Source organism: Mandrillus leucophaeus, unplaced genomic scaffold (assembly GCF_000951045.1).
Source record: "Mandrillus leucophaeus isolate KB7577 unplaced genomic scaffold, Mleu.le_1.0 Scaffold65, whole genome shotgun sequence".
In the NCBI taxonomy this organism is placed as follows: domain Eukaryota; kingdom Metazoa; phylum Chordata; class Mammalia; order Primates; family Cercopithecidae; genus Mandrillus; species Mandrillus leucophaeus.
In genome coordinates, this window is record NW_012107030.1 from 6,983,667 (window position 1) to 6,997,861 (window position 14,195).

Sequence of the window (14,195 nt, forward strand, 5' to 3'; positions counted from 1 at the left end):
AGTCCACAGAGCACCTTCACAGGCAGGCATATTCTCCCTGGACACCCCCGCTGGTGGGTGGGGACCTGGTTGATCATCCCCATTCCAGGATGTGTCTGTCTGACCAGTGGCAGAGGGGACCCTGCAGGCCAGGAGTCCTTCTCTCAGCCCCCTTCCCCTGTGTCATGGCCTCCCCTCCAGCTCCCTGTCTTCTTTTCTGACATCTTCCCACACATGCCAGAATTGCAAAATATTTTAATTTAATATCTGCTTTTGCAGAGCACACCCGTACAGTCTACTGTATTTTTCTCTTCTACTGAGTTTTTCAAGACAGTTTTTACGTGGTATTGAATAACCCCTGCTATCATTCAGAAAATAGGCAACTTCATGTGCCTAGCCTGGGGTTGCCAGAGATCTCACAGCGTGATGTTCACTTGCTCAGGGACCTCAGCCCTGGTGGATCACCAAAGGGAGCAGAGGGCGGTGGCTTCCTCACTGGACACTTAAATGACTCAAGGTTGCAAACCCAGGTGTGGGGACCAGGTCAATGAGGGGGGCTGCCAGTACTGGCCCCAGTGGAGCCGATGACCTCCAGGTGTTATGCGAGCAGGGAGCCTCTACATCCAGTTACACTTCACCCCCAGAACTAGCACCAAGCCAGCAAAGCCCAGGTTTCTCAGACACTGGCACCTCCAGATCTGTTCACAGGCCCCTGTCCTCCCCCAACACACCTCCCCACCATACAGTCCTTTTCTGTTTGGGTCTCTGCTTGGTCTCTATCTCTTCACATCTGGAATCAAAGACTTGTTTCCAGAGGGCCCCTACTTTCATCGGTGGTTCCTCTTCTAAGCATCATGATTACATTGGGTCTTCAGGGCAGCCTACGAGGCAGGTACTGCAGTCTCTATTTTGCCAATGAAGACATAGAGGTTAAGTAACTTGGCAAAGTCCCATGAATCAGAGGGGACCGTGGGGTCTGAATCCAGGCAGCCCAATTCAAGGGTCTGCTTTGTAACCTCTGTGTCATCCCGCGACAGCCTGAAGAGGCTTCCTGCAAATCGCATCATTTTCAAGGCCATGAAAGGAAAAGATCTTTAAAGAAACGTGAGGTGTTACATTGGTCATCCTTTAGGATGGTGAATAACCAACCAATGCACGTGCTTGGATTTTTTCTTAATTTGGGATTTCCGAGAGTGAAACAGGACTTCCTTAAGTGGTCATTTCATGGGCAACATTTTAAAAGTCTGACTCCAGACTCAGCCTGTAAGTCTCATATCCAGCTCCACTACCAGAAGGTGAGACGTGAACAACAGTCACTCCCAGGCAGTCAAGTGCACATGGTTCCTTTGCAGGGGAGGGCTACACCGAGGGAGAAGCAGATCCCAGAAGGATGGAGAGGATCCCACGGTGGCCTCGTTAAGTTCAGGATGCCTATGACCTCCCCAGTCACCAGCGTCAGGTTCCATCATTCAGGTTGACTTATTCCTCTCCCTCCCTGCCTGTATCCCATTGGCCAGCAAGCCTCCGCCCTCCCTTCTGTCCCTGCACCTCCACCTGTGGGCTCTCCCCTGCGACAGCATCTAGCCTTTCCTCTCCACACTGATTTTCTCAAAGTCCACTGTCATCAGGCTCTCAAGGCTTCCCAGGTTCTGACTCCAAACTACCTCTCTACTTCTACTCCTACTTTCCCCTTGCACCCAAATAAGCAGATATCCTCACCACTTTCTCCACTGCCCTATCCATCCACCTCCCCCGCTCACCGACCCATCCCCTCAGCTCCTCTCTGGGAAGCCTTCCAAGTCACTCCAGTTGACAATGAGTTTTCCATCTTTGGGAGCCCAACTTTCATGGGCTCGCTCCTATGCTCCCATGTGACCTGTGGTTCTGTGAACATGAGCCTCCCCTCCCCAGCAAGGCTGGAAATGTTACTAGTGGAGGGTGTCCAGGTTCTTGGCACTTTGAACAAAGAATTGGACAAAACACACAAACAAAGCAAGGAAAGAATGAAGCAACAAAAGCAGAGATTTATTGAAAATGAAAACACACTCCACAGGATGAGAACAAGCCTGAGCAAGCAGCTCAAGGGCCCAGTTACAGAATTTTCCAAGGTTTAAATACCCTCTGGTGGTTTCCTATTTGTTTCTTGGTGCACAGTCTATGTAAGTGAAGTCCTGGCATGCAATCAGTCTGGTTGGTTGGGAAAAGCAACCAATCAACCGCTAAAGTGCAGTTACAAAGTTACACTCCTATGCAAATGAAGAATTGGCCTGCAACCAACCTGACTGGTTGTGGGAGGGGACCAATCAGAGGTACTTTCAATGTTTCATCTGCCATACAGAAAAAGAGGGGGGTTGCAAAGGGAGTAGCCTCTGGCCCTTTTGTTACTTGGGTGTGGAAAGTTGGAGTTTTCCTTTTGATGTAGTTCTAGGAAGTCAGCCTGAATAGGCCTTAGGTTCCCTGCCTTCCAGACCCTATTCCCCTGCCTCAGAGACACCCCCTAAAAGAGAGGACAGACTTCTCTGTGTGTTCCCAGTCCACAGACTCTGAAGATACAGACTTTGGAGATGAAGTGACTTGACTTCTCTGAGCCTCAGTTTCCCACATGTTGTCAAATGGAGTAAATACAAGAACCTGCCTCAGGGAGTTGCTGTGAAGTTACTGTGTTGGTAACAGCTGCTGTTGTAAAGAAGATGACAACAAAAACTGACGGTGACACTAACAGTAAAACTGAAAGTGATGCTGGGACCCAGGAGGGCATTTAGTAGGAGTCTGAATGTGCACTTTTTCATTTTTTGAGACCGGGTCTCACTCTGTCTTCCAGGCTGGAGTGCAGTGGTGCTATCTCTGATCACTGCAATCCCCACCTCCCAGGTTCAAGCGATCCTCCTGCCTCAGCCTCCTAAGCTGAGACTACAAGTGCATGCCACATACACAGTTAATTTTTGTATGTTTTGTAGAGACAGGGTTTCGTCATGTTGGCCAGGCTGGTCTCGAACTCCTGGGTTCAAGCGATCCACCTACCTCAGCCTCCCAAAGTGCTGGGATTATAGGTGTGAGCTACTGCGCCTGGCCACTGACTTATTCTTGAAAGAACAGATGAACTGGGTTTCCCTCAGGCTCATTCCTTCCTCCATTAGCAAGTTCGCTGGAGGCCTATCATGTGATGGACGCTATCTTTGGGAAACAGAGAAACATGATTCCCGCCCTACTGGAAGTTTATGTGCTTTTCTCTCTTCCCTCTGTTCAGACCTTGAAGATTCAGACTTTTCAGGGAATGGAGGGAGCCTCTCACTCTAGGCAGGTCATTCCATCTGATCTGCCCTGGGGACGTACAACAGAACCTATGACATCCCAAAAGACAGCTGGTTTTTCTAATATACAATAACAATCTTGTGGGAGTAAGATTCTCCTGAGTTACGATGCCTCATGTGCCCTCGTTCATTGATTTTGTTAGGAGAGACTGAAGTCTTCAAAAGATTGCCAAGTGCCTGCTACTATTTACTAAATTCTTGCAAGACAGGCTTTAGTAACTCATAACGCCTCAGCGTGTTTACCCAGTTAAATGACACTGTTTCAGCATTTGGTGGAGAAGAGCCATTTCTGCATCTACTCACATCCTGTCACTTAATTGTCATTGTATAGGAGTTCATTAACATTGCCTTAATTTGCTATGAAGAGTTAAAAGGCTTTCAAATCTAGTCAAATTCAAAACCAGTTTATTTGCCTTTTATGGTGATGGAAGTGATGTGCACTGTAAATAACCTTATGTTCAACACTCAGTGATATTAATTTCACTTGACTTCATGACTTAAGGTCAAATATGTTAATCAAAGCCGCTGTCATTAACACAGTTTCCTTTTCTATTAAGTGATTATGATCACTTACTATTAATGAGTCGTGAAGTTTTAATAAATTTTTGCTGGTGTGAAATTACAAAACAGTAATTATGACACATACTGTATGGATGGCTTGTTCCATGATGTAAATTTGGCCCAGTGTTGGTAAAATACAAAAGAACCGCAAATAATTAATTAGTTGCTGCCATGGCACCAAAATAAGCCTTCACTGTGAAAGCAAATGAATGACAAATGAAGAGCCTTTTGTTGTTATTAGTGAACTGTTACACAGTGAGACCTGGGCTCTCAAAAAGGCCTGATCCCTCAAAAACGACATTTGACTAAAGCCAGAGGAAAAATATCTGCAAGAATTCTTCTGGGTCGAAGTCAGTTTTTCTGGCATGGTGCTGATTGTATGACAGTAGGGGACAGGAGGAGGATTTTGAAATAAAATTGAAATTAAATTAAATGTTGATGCAGATGGATTGATGGGAATGGTACTTTGGAATTAGCATCTCAAGGCTGAGAGACCTCCTGTGAGCCTGGGAGAGAAACAGAGGCCTCAAGGATTTACCACCTACATTGAGAGCTCGTTGCAGAACACATCACAGTCCCTAGAGGATTATGTCAAAATGAAGATTCCTGGGCACTGCCCCCAGAAATGTTGGTTCAGTGAGTCTGGAATAGGGCCTAGGTGCCCGCACACACTCAGGACAATTCTGATACAGGTGGTCTCTGGCACACACTTTGAGAAATAATAATCTAGAAGGCCTAAACCACAATTCAAAACTATATAGGAGTCAAAATCCTCACCGCAAACACAAATGTACCAGGCCCCATATTAGGCACAAGATTGTGAATTTTCTACATTGTTTACAATCAAGTAAGAAAGGGATATGTATATAAATAACAAATATATCATCATCTAAGATTTCCTGAGCATTTGCTTATAATGTGCCACACACAGAGCTGAGTATTTTATATGCACAATCAGATTTGACCTCAACACAAGCCCATTTTTCAAATCTGGAAACTGAGTCACAGAGAGATTACATAACTTGCCCAAGGTCACGCAGCCAGCAAGGGTCAATGCCAAGCTAAGAAGTGGGCTCTATTATGCAGGCAGTAGACAGCAACTGCACATGTTTAGATAGGGGAGAAACAAAACCAGAGGGCTTGGGAATGTCTCCTGGGACAGCACTGTGAAGCAGGGACTGGGGTGGATGCAGGTGAGCACCCTGGGTAGCAGTTTCAGTTGTCCAGGGCAGTGGTTTGCAAACTGCTCCCCAGAGCCTTGGAGGTTTTGGGGTGTGTTCAAGGGTCAATGTTGAGGTGGAGGCTTAAGTAGAGCTCCTTATCCTTTTGCTGTCCCCTTGACACCCCTGTTCACAATTTTTTTTTTTTTTTTTTTTTTGAGATGGAGTCTCGCTCTGTTGCCCAGGCTGGAGTGCAGTGGCGTGATCTCGGCTCACTGCAAGCTCCGCCTCCCGGGTTCACACCATTCTCCCGCCTCAGCCTCCCGAGTAGCTGGGACTACAGGCGCCCGCCACCACGCCCGGCTAATTTTTTGTATTTTTAGTAGAGACAGGGTTTCACTGTGGTCTCGATCTCCTGACCTTGTGATCCGCCTGCCTCGGCCTCCCAAAGTGCTGGGATTACAGGTGTGAGCCACCGTGCCCGGCTCACATTTTGTATCTGCTGTTGGAGAATGCTGTCATGTGACAAAATGTCTGAAAACGCCTGGCTTGGGACATGCAAGGAAAGGGGCAGAAGGCAGAAGTGCAGGCTCAGAAATACTTCCAGGATGGGACAGGTGGGGGCCATGAGACTGAGTTGGAAGTTGGGCCTGGGTTGTTTAACCTGCTGGCACAGGGTTTGGTGAGACAGTTCATCTGGAAGTCAAGAGACAAGTCCGGAGTTTGGGGATGGAAGATTTGATATTTATTTTGGAGTCATCTGTGGCCAGGGAATTTATTCTAGAAGGAACACAGCCAGCCAGTTTCTGAGTGAGGCTGAGAAAGACCCAAGTGCCTGTTCGTTCTGGGTACCGTGCCAGGGACGGTAAACTATCTATCACTAGCCAGGGATGGTAAAATCTATCACTAGCCCTAGGAGGTCTGCACTCCTAGGGTGGATGCTGTGCCCACCTGGCAGAGGAGGCTTACTGAGTTGCAGCAGAGAAGGTTGCACCATCGACACAGCAGCTACCCTCACTGAGCACCCACATGTGCCGTGCACTTTAAATATCATCTCATTTTCTCCTCAGGAAAGCCCAGGAGGAAGACACGGTTATTTCCTCCATTTTAAAGATGAGACTAATAAACGTATCTCATGCGGGTAAGTGAGATTCCAAAGCTTGTGTTCTTTTCTCTCCACCTGTGATGACATTGATAAGACCAGAATCTATCTTAAGAATTAAACAACAAAAGACAGGGCAGCTTCCGTTATACAATGTAACCCAGACAGATGGGACCTGCCAGTTATGCTAATTCACAACTACACAGCTGAGCCTTGCAAACACTTTTCAAAGCCAGCCCCAGCTTGGGGTCACCCCTCCTGCAAAGAGAGGCAGTTTGTCTAAATTCAAAAATAGACAAAAAGGGTCCAAGAAGCAGAACTCCCACCCAAGGTGGTCAAAGTAAGAGGGAAGGAATACAAAATATGTCAGAAACTGGGTAAGGCATTTCCTATTACCCATCAAACACTTTATTACACTGAATAGGTTATGTGGGAAAGGTTTCTTTCCATTAACCATTGCAATTGTCAACGTGAAGCACGAGTCTTCCAAGAATTTTCTGTCAAGCTCCTAACAAGTCTCAGACCTCACAACCGGAACCACAGTGCCTCTGCCCCATGGGTGCCCCATCTGAAGGCTTGTCCTGGTTTGCCAAGATCAGTGTAAGAGCCAAGCCAATGCTACTGTCTGTGTTCTTCACACATAGCGTCATCACCCTTATTCTTAGCAAGACTAGCGTCATTTAGCCTTACTTTATTAAGTTTTTATCCTTCTTTACCCGGGCAGGAGGCAAAAACTGGTAAGTGACTTGAAGACAAGGTAGGGCCAATGTGGAAACAAAAATAAAGATGCAGTAATCTGTAAATAGCTCCAGGGAAACATGTTTCCAAAGAGAGAGAGAGAAAAGTTAAGATGGCCCATTGCCCAGATTCCAGGGTAGGACTGCCTGTGATGTGGGAATTGCCCCTCTCTGACCACAGGAAAGCTTGGCTCAAGTATGTAACAACTTGACCCCCAGGGACTATCCTAGAGTAGTCACTGGTTTCATTTTAAATGGTGAAAACAAGAATGAATATCTAATTTTTGTTGAGCACTAACTGCGTACCAAGAACTCTGCTCAGTGCTCCTGGGTACATCTCCTCTGAGGCAAGGTGCACCTGCAGGGTCCAGGTAGATCCACGTTTCTCAGAATGAGAAGACTGCACAGGTCTCAGTGTCAAAGACCTCTGTTGGGTTTGTCAGTCCTGGAAGTCTCCAGGGCTCCAGGGCACAATATTAACAGTGATTCTTTCCAGATGGCAGGACCTTGGACGATTTCTCTCTACTTTTTCATAAATTTTAAATGTTCAATATGGAACAATTAGTTTACACCACGAAAAGCACATCAAACTCTACTTTTTAAAAGTGTGCCAATCTATTAATTTGTCAGCTATAATAAGGAGAGTAAGGCTTTGCTATCAACGTGAACCACTGAACAACTACTAAGAAAAGGGCCCTAGGTCTTCCAGCACAGCCTGGAACAATCACTCAGGAGTTGCGGAGTTCTCTTTCAGCTACTTTCCTATTCCATCTATTAGTCTATTGTCCTATTTATTTAGCTAATGCTTGCTTGGTTCCTGTATTAGTCTGTTTTCACACTGCTATAAAGAACTTCCTGAGACCTGGTAATTTATGATGAAAAGAAGTTTAATTGACTCACAGTTCCACATGGCTGGGAGGCCTCAGGAAACTTACAATCACGACAGAAGGCGAAGGGGAAGCAGGCACAGTCTTCGCATGTCAGAGCAGGAGAGAGAGAGAGAGAGTGAGGGAGGAAGTGCCACAGTTTTAAACCATCAGATCTTGTGAGAAGTCACTCACTATCATGAGAGCAGCACGGGGAAACCACCCCCATGATCCAATCACCTTCTACCAGGTCCCTCCCTTGACACATGGAGATTACAATTCGAGAAAACATTTGTGTGGGACACGAAGCCAAACCATATCAGTTCCAAAAAGGATATTGACAGCTTCCACACAATTTAGCCAGATAAAAACTTGAAGTGGGTGAGAAACAAGAGGCAAAGTAAAATAGCAGGTGAACCCAGCACATGGGCCACACAAGACCTGGCCACTTTCAACTGGGCCGTAAACATGGCTGCAGCAGACAACAGTAAAGAAAGGCACACTAATTGCAGTTACACTGATGGAGAGCACTCCTGAGACCAAGAGAAAGCTTCTTAGAAGGGGCATGACTATTCCCAAGACTATGATGGGAAAGTATTTGTTGCAGAGTACCTGGTAAAAATGACACTTGGTGACATAAGAATGATCAATGTGCTCAACAACATCCCTACTCTATGTCAGCCATGCTTCTCAGGGGGATTCTCTTACAGAAACAGACCAAAGGCATCGCTCCAACACACTGTTCAGGAAAGGAAATTCTAATGGGCCGTGCGATTGGGTCCAAGACCTTTATTCACTAGTGGTCTGAATTAATGCAGGTTTTAGGGTATCTTGAGCAATAGCACCCCAGGAGGTATGCAAATGTTTATTTTAAATTTTACCTTCAATACCTTTTAAATATCATAAATCTTTCAAATCATATCATAAAGATAATCAAATTACCTCCACTCAAATGTGCTATATAATAAATTCTAACATTTTGGAAACTACCAAATTGATGAATCATGCATCTGGGTTGTTCTTTTGTAACCCTGACAATGAAGCCCTTACTATACTGGTTTAATTGAAAAGTTTTCTGAGATGGCCAGGTACACTGTGGAAGAAATAAACATTGCCAAGTGTACCCTCTTATCTATGTGAACTGTGACATTCTTACCCCACATGAACAAAACCTAATGTAGTTACGAATTAGATGGGAAGGTGGATGTTAGAACGCAGCTGTCCCCTTAAATCTTAATTTCAGTTTTGGAGTCATTAAAACAACCTCTTTGACTAGGAAGACATAGTAACTAAATGCTATGTGGTTCTTGGATCCTGGATCCAAAAAAGAATATTAATGGAAATACTAGTAAAATCTAAAGAAAGTCTATAGTTTAGTTAATTGTACTATAATAATATTAATGTCAGTTTTGAAAGTGTACCAGTTATATAAGATGTCAACATTGAAAGAAATTGATAAAGAATATACTTCTCTCTATACTATCTTTGCAAATCTAAAATTATTGCAAAATAAAGAGTTAAAAAATTTAAACACTCTCATTGTTTTCATTTATTAACTTTGTAAGAGCATATTAGACATTTGAGTTAACAACATGGTTACATAATATATTACAATGCCATGTTACTCTGTTTCATATATTAATGATCCATATAAGATTTCATTTGAAGAAAGGATTCTGTGGTATAAATTTGATAAATTGTCCTTCCCCTTTACCAATAATTTAGTCCAAAAGACATTAGAGGGAATTGAGCAAGGAAGGTGAGCTTGCCAGTGTGGTGGGGGGAGCCTGGGTGGTGCAGGACATGGGCAGGGTGTCAAATGCCAGCTGGAGTAAGGAGGATGTTCACACAGAGGGGCAGCTTTGTGCATGGAGTCGGGTCCAAGTGGGGAAGAAACGCTACCCAATGCAGAACGTCAGAACGGAGAGGAGCAAGGGGAGCTTTCACGTGCAGGGGTGGCTCAGCATGGAGAGTCAATGCTCAAGAGGGTTGAGCAAAGCGTCCATGCAAGCAGGCAGGATGGGGGTGCACCCTGGTGTGGGGAAGCAGAGCCCAAACAGAGTGACCGAGGAGAGCTTCTGTGTAAGGCTGCAGCCAGCATGGGGAGTCAGAGCCTACATACGGTGAGCAGGGGCACCCCAGCTGAGGACTTTTGTATGGCAGGGCGCCATGGCAAGGGGGCAGTTAGAGAGGAGGATGAGGCCAGTTGGAGAGGAGGCCATGCTTGGGATAGGGGTGCAGTAGGCACCAGTGATAGGAGACTGGATGCACACAGGTTACTCGTCAAAAAAGTTGATATACTAAGGATAATAAGAGTCAAGTTTCTTATTGTCAGAGACTTACAAATAAAGGGAGACAATTAGAAGGAATTTTGTGGTATTACATCAGAATTGGAAATGTCACTGTAAACTCTTGTTTTTCAACATACAATGTTGAAATAAATAAAAATGTAAATATGCATGTGTCTGTATTACACATACATATAACCCCTTGCTCTGTCCATGAGAAGGCTGGGAACAGCAATGTCCCAACAGCCGTGAATACACCTACTGGTCAGACCTCGTTTTTGAAATACCATCCTCTATTAAAAGAAACCAGGGATCCCTGGAGAAACAGCTGATTCTAGGGCTGGAAATGCGAGGAGTCTGGAATATTTTATCATGTCAAAAGTTAGGAAATAGTCAAAGAATAATGGGAATGTGTCAAATGAAAGGGCAACCACTGGTCACATCTGGGAAAATTTGGATATCAAAATATATAAATAGGAATAAAATAGGAAACTATGGGCCCATACTGACATAACTACAGGAATAAATTCCAAGTTTGATACAGAGTGGGGTGTTTACATAGTCTCAGAGAATGTCTCCATAAATTAATACTTTCTAATTACAAGCAAGTGTCAAGGGAGTAACTTTATACTAGAGAAGCTTGACAGATACCTTAATCTAGTGATTTAATTTAACACTGTTAGAAATAGGAGGAGTCAACATTTGGAGTCACCTGATTGGAGGCTTAGGAAGAACTCATTGTTGCTTCTGTAACATTCCCACTGAAGATGCATCACCTAAATCTAATCATAAGGAAATATCAAACAAACCCAAACTGAGATACATTCCACAAAACATCTGACTTGTAATTTTCAGAAGCTTTATTGTCATAAAAGCTTCAGAAAGACTAAGTAAAAATACAGCAAAAAGGCAGGACAACAAAATGCAACACGTGTTCCCGAACTTAATCTTTTTGCATAAAAGACATTATTGGGACACTTCACAAAATGTGAATGAGGCCTGAGGATTTGATGGTAGGAATTTAGCAAAACCAACTTTCTGATCTTGTTGGTTATATTGTAGTAATGTGGAAGAATGTCCTGATGTATAGGAGATGCACAAAAATGGTATCCAGGAGTGATGGGGTATTCATGTCAGCAACTTATTCTCAACTCTTCAGGACCAAAAAAACGTATTTGTAAAACTTTTCAGTAGGCTTGAAATTGATTCACAAAAATATTTGAAAATCATTGAGGTAGCAGAACAGGTAAGATACACGTCAAAGTTCCAAACCTACAAGAGGAGGTCACCCCATCTCTACTCAGAGATGACCATCTGAGTGGACATATTGCAGAATGAAGAATTCCTTAGAGTACACCCCAAAAGATCTTCTCTTACAGACCTATAGATATTGATGAGTTTCATGTCATACAGCATAATTATGATCATTTTATCTTAGAATATTTTTGTAGTAAGAACTATACACCCACCTTATCCATAGGAACGCACCATTGAAAGGCCCATGAAGTACAAGGCTGATGGTCCCACCTACAAGAGCTACTTGCCAAAACTGATGCCAAGAGGACTGAATGAGGTGAATTGCTGAAGTGTTTATTAGCTATAAAGAAATTATTAATGAGTTTTGATTCTGGCAATAATTAAATAGCAGGGGCAGTTGTTTATGAGATTAATTAGATGAGATCATCTGAATCCATTAATCCAAGTAAGTGCTGAGCATGGTGAATGGTACAAAGTACAGAAACACCACTGTCGTCACCATCCTCATTATGATGATGATTATTAATGTTACTGGTCATTCACAGCTAGTAACAGCAAACTATCTCCATGGCAAATTTTTATATTCTTCATCACAGGTGGGCATACTCCAAGCTCATTCAAAAGTAGCATGCAATCACTAAGAAACAAGCTAACAACTGTTTCCTCAATTTTTGAAATCATTAACTGATCAGCCCAGCAACGATTTGTGCTGAGACAGTGATTTACGTGGGGTTAACCCAGTGCAAGCCTCAGTAACTGGGGGACTACATTATGTTCACACACATTGGCCTATAATTGGTTCCAGCCAGAGAGTCAAAGGCGAAGGAAAGGTCTGTGAAAACAGCAATCTAATAGTGCTTCCAGTTTATTTCTCCATCTGAAACTCCTGTAAAACACTGACCTAAGAAATTCAGGCTAGCTGTGTACTGAGGATAAGACAGATAGAGTCTTAAATGGCACACCAAATAAACTAATTTGTTTGTAACTGGGAAAAGAACAAAAAGGTAACTCAATATCTATGCTAGCAAAATAACAAACTAGGTACCTTGACCAATTTTCTCACTGAAAATAACTAAAAATGCTGGCAAAAATGGTAAACACCTTCTGAATTTCATTGATGAGCTGGCAAGGAAATAAGAAACATTAAGAAAAAAAGTAAAGTGAAGGTCTGAACCCAAGAATGAGGCAGAAAAGGGACTAGCTTTCACCCTGGGGGCATTTGCAGAACCAAGAATATTGAGCTTAGAGTTTCACAGCCTCACGAGGCACCAGAGACAAAATACAAGGTCCACCTGGGATAAGAAAGTCAAATAAGAGACCTTAATTAGTAAAATCCGGATCCCACAAGCAGGATTTTCAGAGTAGAATGGATTATATGTAAGTCCACTACCTCCTTACCACCAATGGGGCTACCAGAAATGTTACCATTCTTGAACCTCAAAACAGAGGAAAAATGGAAAATAGTCCCTGAGAATTGATACCCACAAGTTGGCCCTCACTCAGGTTTGCAGCCTAAATTCTTATGACCTGGGAGTCTGAAAATCCTGAAACCAACAATTTAAGTGGTTCTACAGTCGTAGTGATCCCAGGCATCCAGCAGAAGCTAAATGAAATCCTCTCTGAAGAAAACCATCTTCATCTCACAGATAAAGAATTGCCACACACAAAGTTCCAAGGAAAATGAGCAAGTCTTGCTCAGCACGCAGGAAAATAAAGGATAAGAATCACGAAGAGCAAACAAAAATCAGTAACTACAACTTCAGATTCTGAAATTATCCACAGAACATAAAATCATTGTTCATAGAAATTAAAGATAAATTTGAGTATAAGCAGAGACAAAGAAACTGACAAAAATATAAAACCATAAAACTTTGTAAACATAGACTATAAAAATAAACTAATAAAGCTGAAGACAGAAGTAGTGAAGAAATTATCCAAAGTTCTGTTCAGAGATGACAAAGGTTTGGAATACACGAATGAAACATGAAGAAACAGGAAACGCAGATTAAAAAGTTTAACATATGTCTAAATTAATGGTGTTCAACCAGGGGCAACTTTGCCTTCCAGGGGACATTTGACAATGTCTGGAGACATTTTTGGTTGTCACAATTGGCAGGGGTGGTGGGTGTGTGCTACTAGCATACAGTGAACAGAGGCCAGGAATGTTGCCAAACATCCTACAATGTTTTGGACAGCCCTGTGCAAACACGAATTATGTCAACAGTGCTGAGGTTGAAAACTTGTGGTCCATGTTGAGTTCTGGTATTAAAGTATAGTGACAATTGGGCAAAAAGTAATATCTGAAGAGGTTAAAAGAATAAATTCCAATGAATCCCCCCCAAAAAAAGATATACATAAAAAATACACATATAAAACTTTAATACATCAAAGGGAAAGAGCAAATGTTTTAAGAACCAGAGTATACTAGGGGCCTTTATACTATTCTATGTTCTTAAAAATGTTCCATATTAAGAAGTTAAAATTTTTTTTATAAGACCAGCCAAAGAACAAAGACAGACTACCTTTAAAAAACTGATAGCTAACTTTTCAACAGCAAAAATGAAAACAAAAACTCAATAGAATGATATTGTCAATGTACTCAGAGAAAGATTTTACTGTCAACTATAATTTCATACCTCGTGAAAATACATTTCAAGATTGAGGGAAAAAGCACTTTCAGATAAACAAAAATGGAGTTTTTTGACTATAGACCTTCAATAAAGGAAATTCTGAGGGATATACTTCTGGAAGAAGAAAAGAGATTCCACATAGAAGGCCTGAGATCCGAGAAGAAATAAAGGGAAAAAAATTTGATTATTCAAAATGATAATGATAATAATAATGATAATAATAATGCCCTGAGGGTTTAACTGTCACCAAATAGTTACCAGAAGAAAGCTTGTGTATAAAGCACTGCACCAAGCAAATGCATAA